This window comes from Neofelis nebulosa, chromosome 9, assembly GCF_028018385.1.
Source record: "Neofelis nebulosa isolate mNeoNeb1 chromosome 9, mNeoNeb1.pri, whole genome shotgun sequence".
Classification (NCBI taxonomy): Eukaryota; Metazoa; Chordata; class Mammalia; order Carnivora; family Felidae; genus Neofelis; species Neofelis nebulosa.
This window is the reverse complement of record NC_080790.1, coordinates 71,100,800-71,113,489: the sequence shown is the minus strand read 5'-3', so window position 1 is coordinate 71,113,489 and position 12,690 is coordinate 71,100,800. Positions and strand designations below refer to the sequence as shown.

Genomic DNA, 12,690 nt, shown 5'->3' with positions numbered 1-12,690 from the left:
CTTTTTTCTTGCCATTTCTCATCCACTTTTCAAACACTGTTAACTTAGAATGTAGCACAAACCTTTGTTACAGAACTTACCTCACTTGACTGTAACTACAATGAATCCACTCAAGGGTTATGGAGCAACAATCATGCTCCAGGTTCTAGCACCAAAGACATAAAAATCACAGTTCCTGCTGCCAAGAAACTCATCCCCCAGCTTTTTTTTCAGTCAGAATCTTCATCTGAACCACAGAACAAAATAACTGTTTTCTGAATTCTCTCAAGGATGATGCATAACTAGCACTATTATACACAATAAATGTTTTAGGGCATCAGGGCTTAATGTTCTTGAGAAACACTAGGTGATCAAACACTGGTCAATTATAGTAGCAATAGGTGCTATGACAGAGATAAACCCAGGGGGAAAAGGAGAGAAGGAGAATAAAACTTATGATATCATATATATATACATATATATATATATGAATGAATATATATATATACACATATATATGTGTGTATATATACATATATATGTATATATGTATATAACATTGTATTATAATGTTATAATATATTATAATAATACTTATAATAATAATTGTGTGTTTGCTTCTCTGGTCCCATGTTTTACTCTTTTTCTATCCTCACTTAGTATCTAGCACAGGTTCATTTTATGATGGTCTTTTAATACCTATTTTTCATGAAAAGCACTGGAATTCATCTTTATGGCTATGTGCTTTCAGAATCTAGCCAAGGCAATGAAAATCATATTTATAAACCCAGCATCTACTCAGTGTTTGGGACACAGTTGGCACTCAGTGAGAACTTGATGAGTAAATGAACAAATTTGGAAGAGTTGTTACTCAAGGATCCTAAGTACTACTTAAAGAAAAACTCATATGAATGTAAAAATCTGTCCTATTGGGGCACCTGGGTGGCTCAGTTAGTTGAGCATCTGAAGCTTGATTTCGGCTCAGGTCATGATCTCACGGTTTGTTGGTTGGAGCCTCAGGTTGGGCTTTGCACTGACAGCAGAGCCTGCTTTGAAATCTCTGTCTCCTTTTCTCTCTGTCCCTTCCCCCCTCCCTCTCAAAAATAAACATTAAAAATTTTTTAAAATCTGTCCTATTACCTAAACTACATTTCTGGGTTTCTCACTTCAAATTTAATTGCTTCGTGTGTTATGTGTGTTTCAAAGACAAAAAAATAACAAGTTTGTTAAACATGCAAGTAAAGTTACATGAAGTGAAAAAAGGCTGCATTTCCGTGGGTGGAAGCTGGGGGTAGGGGTAAGTGGTGATAGTTTCACTGTTCTTTTATATCTAATAAAGGCAAAGAAATTTACTTTGAATATATTTTCAAGAACAAATGGCTTCCAATTGTAAATTGGGTTTAGGAGAAAATAGTAGGAAAATATGCAAAATGCCATAAAATTTTGGTGTCCTAAAGAAATTTTCAGGGGGTCTGTGATACCTCCTTCTTCTATTAAAAAGTCTGCAGCCACCTTGCGGACAGAGCTGTCTTTTTATAAGTATCACATAAGTGGATCCTGACCAATCTTCTTGAGATTAATGGTTTCCCCGTTTCTGTCAGTTAAAGGCATCTCCTCATTTAATGATCAGTTTAGAAAGGTGCCATACTGCTTAGCTGCCTCTAGGGGGCTCTTATTAAAATTCATGTTGCAGAAGTAGCGTTTCTCCAAATGGTTCTTTAATGCCTTGAATCCCTAACTGTCTAATTTATACCCAAGGAAGAGTTTACTTCTTTTAGGGCATACCCATTATATTACAAAGTTGTTAAAATGTAAATAAATACATAGAAATCTGTTTAAGTTAGCAAATTGTGGTAAGGTAAACTAATCCTATATAAACCATGGCTTAAAAAAGTATAAAAAGTATATATGGAATTCAGCATAAGAATATTGCCATGCAAAAAATGATAATTAACCCAAGTAAACCTTCACACAGTAATTTTCAGCATTCTGGCAAGGGAAAAAATTCTGCTATGAAAGCAGTACTCTAAAAATGAAATAAAGGTTAAGAGACCTAGTTTAAAATTGTTATTAAAACACGCAGGAAATTTACTTTAACGGTCATGGGCGTAGTGCCAACTATTGCAGAAGTAAAAGCTTATTGCTTAGATGGTAAGTATAACTCATCCCCAAGACTATATTCACCCCTAAATTTGGATTGTTGGGGGACTGGCCCTGTCTGTGTCCTGGTGGCTTATCTGCCTTCAGTGTAATTGGATGAGAAGATCCTGATGTGCATCTCAGAAAAGAGGGCTGAGCCCATACAGCAGCTCCGTGGCGGGAACTGAGCCAGGGGGACAGGGCACTTTCAGATGCTGAGGCTCTGGCTGTGAGCCTCAGAGTCACTCCTGAGCTACTAGGTTGTACACTGTTTTATATTTTAACATCTCTAAAATCTACATCTGAGGTGTAGTCGAGATGCATCCTAGCCTAGGTGAATTGGCAGCGCTTAGTGATTTTAACATAATTGTGCATCTTACAGTCAACAGTGTCAATAAAATATGGCAGCTGAGGTGCTCTGACCTTTAATTTGCATAGGAAACCACCTGGGGATCTTATTAAACTGTAGATTCTGATTTAGTAGATCTGGGGAGGAGCATGAGGTTTTTCATCTAACAAGCACCCAGGTGATGTTGATGCTGCTGGTTCACAGGCCACACCTTAGGTAGTAAATCCCTAAGTGGGCTAACAGTGGTTGGTGAGCTTTATTTCCCTTTAAACTACCTAAAAACTATAGCTTTTAGTTGCATGCTACTGTTTAGAAAGGGTTCTACATAAATTCTATGTACTTTTATATAAATGTACTGATTAATACATAATCAGTCAAACAATTATTAAATAATAACTACAGGTAACGTTAGTGAAGGATTGATTTCAATCTTGGGTGACCATATCTTTTAGCCTGGGGACACTGGGGAAGAAAATGTTAATTTACTCTTTCAAACATTTAAATCTCCCCCATGAGGCTCTGCTTTGTGTACAGGTGGGGGATACAGCAATAGTTTTTGAAAAGTAATTTTAACTGAAACCTGATGATGATAATATCCTTAAAATGAAAAAAAAAAGTATTTGAACTATAAACATTAAGTGACTATCCCCACTTAGTAAGATATCCATGTTTTTCTAAAAAATCTGAGTTTCTCAATTATCTTTACTAATTTCTGATGCATTGGAAGATGGATATTTTATAACTTAGGAGAAATAAAGAGGAAAGCACACTTAGCTGAGAATCAATAAACAGGTTTTTCTCCTGAATTATTTTATGCATTAGTGATGTGGCCTCGATAATGTTAAAAAATAACTTGTGATCTCCAAGTTAATTCAATTTCTTTACAAAGCTGTTAGGATAGTTAAATGAAATAACCTTTAAAATGAGATAATGTGTGTCAAATCTCATAAACTCATCTGCAATCAGGAGAATCCTAGTACCTTGTAGGGTCTGAGGCAACATGAAAATAGGGGCTCCTTGTTCAAAAGTTATTAAGAATCTCAAGATGGCAACAGTAAGATTTTCAACCAAGACTATATGTCGGACCCTGGGTGACTATATAGGTCATGGGTCTGTCCATGAAGCATATATAGGTTGTATGTCCTATCTGCAATATAACTGTAGCTAATATTATTTTTGAAATATTACAGTATACCAGAAGCTATGCTAAGTGCTGCAATTGCATAGTTTCACTTAATTCTTTAGGGAGAAAAAAATTGAAGCACGGAAACATTAAATAATTTTTCTCAGATTATACAGCAACTGAGTTCAGGGAGAGTCAGGATTTGAACTCAGGTCTGTCTGATTCCAAAGCCATTCATCTTTTTTTTTTTTTTAACGTTTATTTATTTATTTTGAGAGAGAGAGAGAGAGAGAGCTGAAGCAGGGGAGTGGCAGAGAGAGGAAGAGAGAAAAATCCCAAAGGCCCCATGCTGCCAGCACAGAGCCCAATGTGGGGCTCAAACTCACAAACTGAGATCACGACCTGAACCAAAATCAAGACTTGGACGCTTAACCAACTGGGCCACGCAAGCACCCCCCAAAGCCATTCATCTTAACTAATTTAATATAATACTAATCTGTAACTGCTTACTGTTATCCTCATTTCATTTTATTTACAAACTTAAGCTCAGAAAAATACACATATTTGAAAGACAATTCACTTATTCAGACTTTGAGTAGATGACCTGCATCAACCTAATTATCTTATATTCTGGTACTTTGTACAGAGCTGCTATATAGCACAGTCATATAATATACGTGAAACGAAACCAATGTCTCTGTGCACAGAATAGTTACTCAACGAAGACAAAAATCTAATTTTCCTATTATTTAAAATCACATGCGTCTGAATGGTAGCAGAATTATTTTCATTTTAAAGTAATTAATTTATTCCAAATGTATGACAATTCTCTTGAAAAAGACTAATTACTGTGTACAGGAATATTTTTCTTCCAAACAGCACTTGATCCAAAGAAGTAAAGTATTAGATTATATCATTTCATAATATAAATTAATATGAAATCCAAAATATTCACTTTGTTTTGGATGGATTTCAGATTTTCAAAATATGTTTCAAACTTGGTAAAGTACAAACTTGCATTTATATGGAGGTTTTACTTTTCTTTTTCTTTCTAATGTGTTTTTCTAATCTTCTATGTCATTTTATCTTTTGTATTATTTTCCAATTCTGAGAGTAGCACAAATTAATTGTGCTTCAATCCCTTATAATAGCAAGCCCATTATAGAGCTGAGCAAAGAGAGGTGTAAGGGATAAAGTAGATTACTTTGTCACCTGCTCTCTGAAGCATTACTGATTTCCTCTGGCAGAATTAATCACAGCTTCTGCTGTATTTCTAGAGCACTTTTTCATACCTTACTTAAAGAATTAGTAATCACCTATTTCTTTGTTGGGCTTGCCTTTCAGATTCCTAAGTGCATTATCATATTATTCTATGTGTCCCCAGGGTCTAGTACTGAGCCTGGCGCATAGTGGGTATTGATTATTGTTGATTCATTGAATGGACACATGCAAGTGTTAATGTATAAGCAAATGGAACAATTTAAACAAGATACTCTAGTGGGTGCTGAAATTAGGAGGAAATGTTCAGTCTTAGACATTATTCATTACTGCTTTCTGCTTCGCTGGAAAATGCCATTGTCTATAAATTGTATCAAGTTCTCCAAATTAAAATGTCATTGAACCCCCGACCAAACCATGCTATGCTAGCTTGATATCTGAAAGCACTACAATCCATTATGCCAACTGCTGATACAGTTCCAGGCTATGGGAGCATCTGCCAAAAATGATGGGAAATAAAAGTCTGTGGGTCCCCTGGAAGGGAGGCTGCTATGTCCAAAAAGCTAAATTCCAGACGAGGACTCACCAGATGCTTTGTAAACTAAAGAGCTGAGTTCCACTTCCTTGGGGACTGAGCAGATGGGACTCCTTGAACCCAGTCTCGAAGAGTGTCGATGGCAAAATGCCTAGCTTCTGCCCCATTTGCTTATCTCTCTTGTCCCCAAGGCTACAACGTACAGAGGGAAACTGACTCTTAGCAATGGAGGAGGCCAATACTTCAGAGAAGTCTACAAAGTACTTACAAATGTGTTTTCTGTGTATCTCTGTTCATATGGTTGGCGACAAAGTACGGAAATTTATGACAAACATTATTATTTACAGCCTCAGAGAAGAAAGGTATGCAGGCTGCTAGAGGAAAGAAGAGGCTCACGAAGGTATCAATCATCTCAGTACCAGTTAAAACACTGGGAGATATAATCCCACTGGAGGTTCATGTATAACTGAGCACCCAAGAAATTTTTCCTGCTCCTTCCCCTCCCCCTTTGACACACTCTTCTTCAACAACACAGCAATCTGGACTGCATTGTTGTGTTTTTTCTTTCCCCTCAAGGTACCTACAAAGTTCATTTTGTCTAATTTTACTTTAATAAAAATACTGAGAACAAGAAAAGAGAAGAGCGATTACATGATGAGTAGAGGAAGCAACATAGAACAGCAGTTAAAGTCAAGGATTCCACGGTCAGATTGTTCAGATCTTGGCTCTGCTGCTTAGTTATTGTTTTCTCCTGGGTCAGTTACCTAAGTTCTCCTGTCTCCATGTCCTCTGCCAGGTAGGGATAATAGTTATGTGCAACTATTGTCATGCTCAGAGTGTTACCTTTGAACATTCAAAGCACTGCAAAAAAAAATGATAGTGCACCCCATTATGGAATTTAATAATATAAGAAGTACTGAATATAAAATACCCTAAATCCACATATATACACAGAAATTTTATTTTTCTTCCATGATTCTCTTGCTGCTTTGCTTGAAATACTAAATATCAAATTATTTCACACAGTTTCATTTATTTTTTTAAAGTAAATTACTTTTGCTTGGTTGCTGATGCTCCCAGCACAAGCCTATTGGGTAACTCACCAAATGTTGTAGATACAGTATGACAAGTAAAGAATGATTAACACCTTATTATTACTACTTTGGAATATATCAACTACCTTATCCTTTCAGTCATAGCTCTGACTTTTAATGTCCCCATGTAGAGTGCCTAGTCCAACCCTAGACACAATTAGGTACCACAGAGTTTGTATAACTGGAATTTATTTGGATGGTCTCATTCAGGCAATGCAATCTAACCAGCGAAAGAACTCAACTTACAGATGGAGTATCAGGGCCACGTCCAACCCTACCAGAGGCATGTGTTCTGCTGAGATCTCAAGATCTCAAGAGTCCTCATTGGCATAATGGGGATATTATTATTATTATCACTATTACTGTTACCTCACATGGGTGCTTGGAAAGACATCATTAAAAGGAACAAGGGATTTTCTGACTTAAAAAAAGTTGTGGTCTGCTGTCCTGCAAATGAAATGAGGCCATGGTAATTGACCTGTTTGCATTTTAGTGCTGACACTTTGTTACAGCAGAAGAGTTAAAAACATTTCAGTATTTCCAATATCTGGAAGAAATTAGGCAGGGCATGTAATAAATCAGGTTTATGGCACGTAAGATTTTGTCAAATTCTTTGACATTCCCAAAATTCTATCTCATTTTCTTGTAAATTGCCATCTTCTGCTGTCTAAATCTGATGGAGAAAACTTGTTTTCTTTCTAGACAAGAACGTCTGACCAGAACCCTGCAGGCCAATCTGCCTCCTTTCCTGTTGGACTAAACCAAGCTCTCTTGTGAGTCACTAAGCCAAGACCCTGCCTCTAGAAAGTCAGCCCCCAGCAAATTGGTGAGTCCTCGTGTTAGGAATAGGAATCCCTCTCTATTTTTTTTTTTTTGCAGTCAATTATTTTGAGATCATTAGCAAAACCTAATTTTAAGTAATTAGTTCAAATGAGGACATTTTACCAAATATAATTAAGGTGGTATTATCCCCAGTTATATAATAATACAGTGAGTAAAATATATTCAGATCTGAATGGAAAATGTCTAGGAAGAAGTGATAAGGGGATGCAAAACGCAGTTCCCTTCCTGAGAGAGTGAATGAGGCATGGGGAGAGGGCAGTGTAAACCGTAAAATGCTACCTACCAAGGCACAGACTGGGACAGCACAGCAAGAGAGCAAAGGCAGAACATAGGTATAGGTATCAGGGACCTGGGAGGAAATGAAAACCTGGGGAGAAATGTGTTGAATCATGACTTTGGAGCTCATATGAATAGGTCCTCCCAACTAAAGACGTCCTTCCTCTTCCCAAGTTGCATGATTTGCAGACACGAGTGAAGACCTCTTTACTCTCCACATTCCTGCTAGGTCAAATTTCTACAAGAGGTGGGGCGCCTGGGTGGCGCAGTCGGTTAAGCGTCCGACTTCAGCCAGGTCACGATCTCGCGGTCCGTGAGTTCGAGCCCCGCGTCAGGCTCTGGGCTGATGGCTCGGAGCCTGGAGCCTGTTTCCGATTCTGTGTCTCCCTCTCTCTCTGCCCCTCCCCCGTTCATGCTCTGTCTCTCTCTGTCCCAAAAATAAAAAAAAAAAAACAAACAAAAAAACCTTCCTTTAAAAAAATTTCTACAAGAGGTCACAAAGCCTTCTCTTTCAAACTTGTTAAGATAACTTAAAAGCAAATTCTGCCATGGATCTTTGTTCTTACATGTAACTGACAGGCACTCCATTCTTCCCTGAGCAAAGAGGGAACTAAGAACAGAAGGACACCTGAGGACACACATTTGATGAGCTACTTCTACCACAAGGGTTTAAATTCAGAAACTTTCACAACTGTCTAAACGTCTCTGTTGTCCAAAAGAAGAAAGGTAGGAAATAAGAGGTATTTACACAAAGGATACATAGTACCTCTTTCCCAGTGCTGACGCTGGCACCCATAGGAATTTCAGGGCTGGCACTGTGAATGGCAGAGAGGACCATGCTGATTATGTGGAGGAATCAACTATTTTTTTAACAGGGTGGGGGGGGATGCTTACATAAGAGGATATTTTCTGAATCTCATCCACCACATAACATCTTCCAAATTTTTAGCGCTAAAAGCTTCTCAGTGTAATTAAAGGCTGAGCTGATCTAATTAGTTTGATGAAACTTTCAGTAGGGATTTAATTCCCCCTAGCATTTCTCCAATTTTTTTTTTCTAGAATCCTTCTTTAGGCTTATCCCAAGTCACTTAGTGGTGACATTCTAAATTGTCTCGCATAGGTAGCATCTCCACTCAAACTGATTGGAAAACTTCCAGCAGGTACATATGGCTAAAAACAAACTTCAAATAAAAGATTCTAAGTTGTTTTATTGAAGACAATTCTATCTTTCCTCCCTCTTCACTTTCATTTCCCTACCAACAAACTCTGTTAAATAATCTTCACTGCAGGAGGGAAATAGGTGTTTCAAAGCATTTTTGGAGGTACAAAGAGACTAAGAAATGCATAATAGCAGGGGTAGATTCCCAGGCAAGATTAATGAGGGAGTGGCATGATCCTTTCTTGTAAGTCATTTACTACAGAAGCCTTCATGGTCAAAATATTGGGATAGAAACAAGGATTAGTGAGATTTTCATCTATCTTTGAAGATTAAAAAAAATTCTCTAATGAGCACCTTAGGAATCAACTGGGATACGTTTATACAGAAAAATAGTTTTCCAAGTAGTTTAATGTGAATGGACAGGACTGTAGGTGTCTTCAGATAGACTGCAAGAATCCCACTCTGATGCTGTGATTTACCTTTCTGTAGGCTCCTCCAATTTCCTCTCCTATTGTAGCAATCACTCAAATATGGCTTGCTAGAAAAATTAAATTTAACTTAAAGTGATCACCAATTCTTTTTTTTTTAAATTTTTTAAACGTTTATTTATTTTTGAGACAGAGAGAGACAGAGCATGAACGGGGGAGGGTCAGAGAGAGAGAGGGAGACACAGAATCTGAAGCAGGCTCCAGGCTCTTAGCTGTCAGCACAGAGCCCAATGCGGGGCTTGAACTCACAGACCGCGAGATCATGACCTGGGCCGAAGCTGGATGCTTAACCGACTGAGCCACCCAGGTGCCCCAAGTGAGCACCAATTCTTAAGCAACATATAATTCAGCTTTACTCAGTGTTATAAAAAATGCAAAAGATATAAACAAATGTTTCTGCCAAAGCACAGTTAGCATTGCTCTTGTAAGTCAGATTACAAAGCATATTTTTAAAGACCTATCACCCTCTAGGAATCTCATAGATGTGGGCTATATAATGGTAATTTATTACTTACAATTTTGTACTTTATTCTCAAATTTATATCCCTGAAAGTCATTTTCACTGAGCTCAAACATTTCTTTAAAGACATTTTTATTTACTTATGATGAAAATTTAAATATTTTTTAAAAATACTTTGATTGTCTTATTATAAATTCCTGGCCATTCAAGGTTTCTCCCTCTCTCTCTCTCTCTCTCAACAAACTAAGGTTAGGTTTTGCCAAATTATGTTAAGCTAATTTTACTTCAGTTTGAAATTTGATTGTCACTAAAGTATAACAACACTTTTCTTACTGAGGCTTGGTTGTCTTACATGCAAGCTTAGTCTCATTTCAAATGCCATACAGGGAAAGCCCTAACTGCTTTGAATGAACATTAGATTATGGGTTGTTTCATCATGTTGAGTAATGTCTTTTTTTTTTTTTCCACTTTAAAGAGTGAAGGTGTGAATTAGTGAGGATGGCAGGCCATCTTTTTGTCTTGAGATCACTGTTTGCAATAAAACAGAGTCGGCCATTCAGATATTCTCTTTTATCTGACAGTACTTTGTGTTCTACTCCTGTTACCCCTTCATTGCTCTTGGGTAGGTCAGGTGACTACTCTAGGTCTGTTTCTCCATTTCCAAAATAAGAAGACTGGACTTGGAGAATGATTTCCAGGATCTTTCTTATTCTAACCCTCCAAAATTTCTTCTATGACTTCAGACATGGTGTTACTAGTATATGCCCCAGGATTAGTTATCTTCAAAGGGTTGCACAACATATTGAAAAACGAATTTTATGCGCCACATGCTCCAGGGCAGAATGCTTATGGAAACTTAAGGAAGGTTTACATGGGCTTACTGTTATCACATGTGGTGAGAATGAACATGGGCAGTTTCTCTCTTTTTAGTAACTCTACAAAGCTCATTTACCTGAAATGAGGTGATTTAACTCCAAATCTATGACAGTTGGTCACAATTTCATCTCAGAAGTAGGAAGAGCAGGGCATTCTAAATAGTAATTTAGACATGGATGGAAACTATGACCCATCCAAAAGCCCTCCAAGTAAAGTATGTTGTCATTTACAGGCTGATGATGCCTATAACCTTCTACCCTCTAGTATCTCTAGTATGTCAGGAGGAAATGAAGGAAAGAGATAACATATCAAAAACAAAACAAAAACAAAAACAAATTGGCAGCACTTGCTCTATACACATCCCCCAGGTTGTGGAAGTGAGAGACATGGGATGTACCCAATCAATAAGGAGGAATGATATCAATCCAAAACCTGTAGAGATAATGACATGAGTGAACCTGCATTGCATGGACTCAGGAGGGGCTAATTAAATGTCATATGGAATACTACTTGGCTTATTTTTGCTATAGTGATTTTTGTGATTGAAAAACCAATTAAAAATAGATGAGTTCTAAAGTGTTTCTACTACTCATTAACATTTAAACATTACAGACATTAATCTGAAGTACAGTTTAATCTGAAACTATAATTTCAGATCACAGCAATCCATTGCAGCTTCCTATACTCAGAAAGTTGTCCTGCCACGCTGAACTGTCAGAAGACAACGAGGCTCAGCTAAACCTGAGTGTTCACTACAGAAAACCTCATGTTTTTTACTGAATACCCCAAAGAGCTCTTTAGCTACATTCAAGCTTAGATCCCCTTAGATCTCCTTTCCTTTTTCTAGTCCACAGCAGGACTGACTTTCCATAGATAGAACAGAGCCTATGGACTGACTCTAGGTTGGCCTGTTCATAGTAACAGTGAGGAAATGGGGTGGGTGGGGGTGTGCTTCTGTGCACCCCTTTCACAGTCCTCTTAACCATAAAGGGATTTGAGGCATCTTATCATGAAATGTAGTTATTATTTTTTTTACCATGTTTCTCCCCAGTCTGGAACATATTCTCCATTCCCTGTCTATACCAAACAGTCATCCATCAAGACTCTCACATTCTTACTCTTTTGTGTATCTTCCTTGTCTACTAGATCTCTTAATTATTTCATTCTCTTGGACTCCAAAGGGCATAACTCTGCCGCACAATTTAGTCCCTCATCACAGTCTATTATATATTTACAAAAGCTGTTTCTGTTGTAAGAGACTCAAGGGTTTGCACAGTCTCCTATGGCAGGGACCCCAACAGACATTTCTTTTGGGACACCATATTAGGTGGTTAAGAACACAACAGAGTCTGAAATCAGATTTCTTTGATTAAGCTCTAGGCTTTAATACTTGTTAGCTGTGAGACTTGCTCAAGAAACTTACCTGCTCCAAAACCTGATACCTTCTCTGAAAAATGTAGATAATAAAATTACTACTTGTACTGTGGAAATCCCTGTGAAACTCTTAGGAGAGCAGCAAACACAAAATAAGAGTTCAGAATATGCCAGTACTATTATTAATAATGAAAATAATAATTATTTTATTATGCCCACAGAACTTAGCAAAGTCCTGGGTCATGCTACATATTTATTAAGGGTAAAAGTTATTCTCTGGGAGGAAATCAATCCCTCTCACCACAAAGTACGGTTAAATTCAACTTTTCAGAAAACTGCACCTCCTTATATTTGTTAAGACTAGCATTTTCAAATCCCTCTTAGGATTCTTCTATATACATCCACATACTGGGCAAACCAGTATATGTTCATAAATGGAAGAGAGGCAAGGATAACTTAAGCAGTGGCCGTTTTTCACTGATGTTTATCTGAATCGAGTTTATATGATTAGAATATTTTCCTTAGAATAAACCAAAGTATATAACTGCTTAGAAATAGCACCCATGGCAAATCATTCATAAATTCAAAGTTATTCAACTTTACATTTGGAGCTCTATACCATTAAACTGCAGCCATAGAATGCAACAGAAGTCTCTGATTCTAGCAGCCAAAAGAAACTGGGTTGTACCTGATTGAAAACAGGCAGCTTGTATGGAAAAAATATTAATATAAGTTGAAATTCAAGGACTTCCCGATCTTTCTCTCCCTGTACCCTGC

The 12,690-nt window shown here is 37.4% G+C and overlaps 1 protein-coding gene across 20 annotated transcripts in view; it reads right to left on the bottom strand.

The window, feature by feature from the left end:
- NRXN1 (neurexin 1) overlaps window positions 1-12,690 on the bottom strand; it is a 1,145,650-nt gene that overhangs the window by 695,479 nt on the left and 437,481 nt on the right. The gene's annotated exons all lie outside the window — the stretch shown is intronic.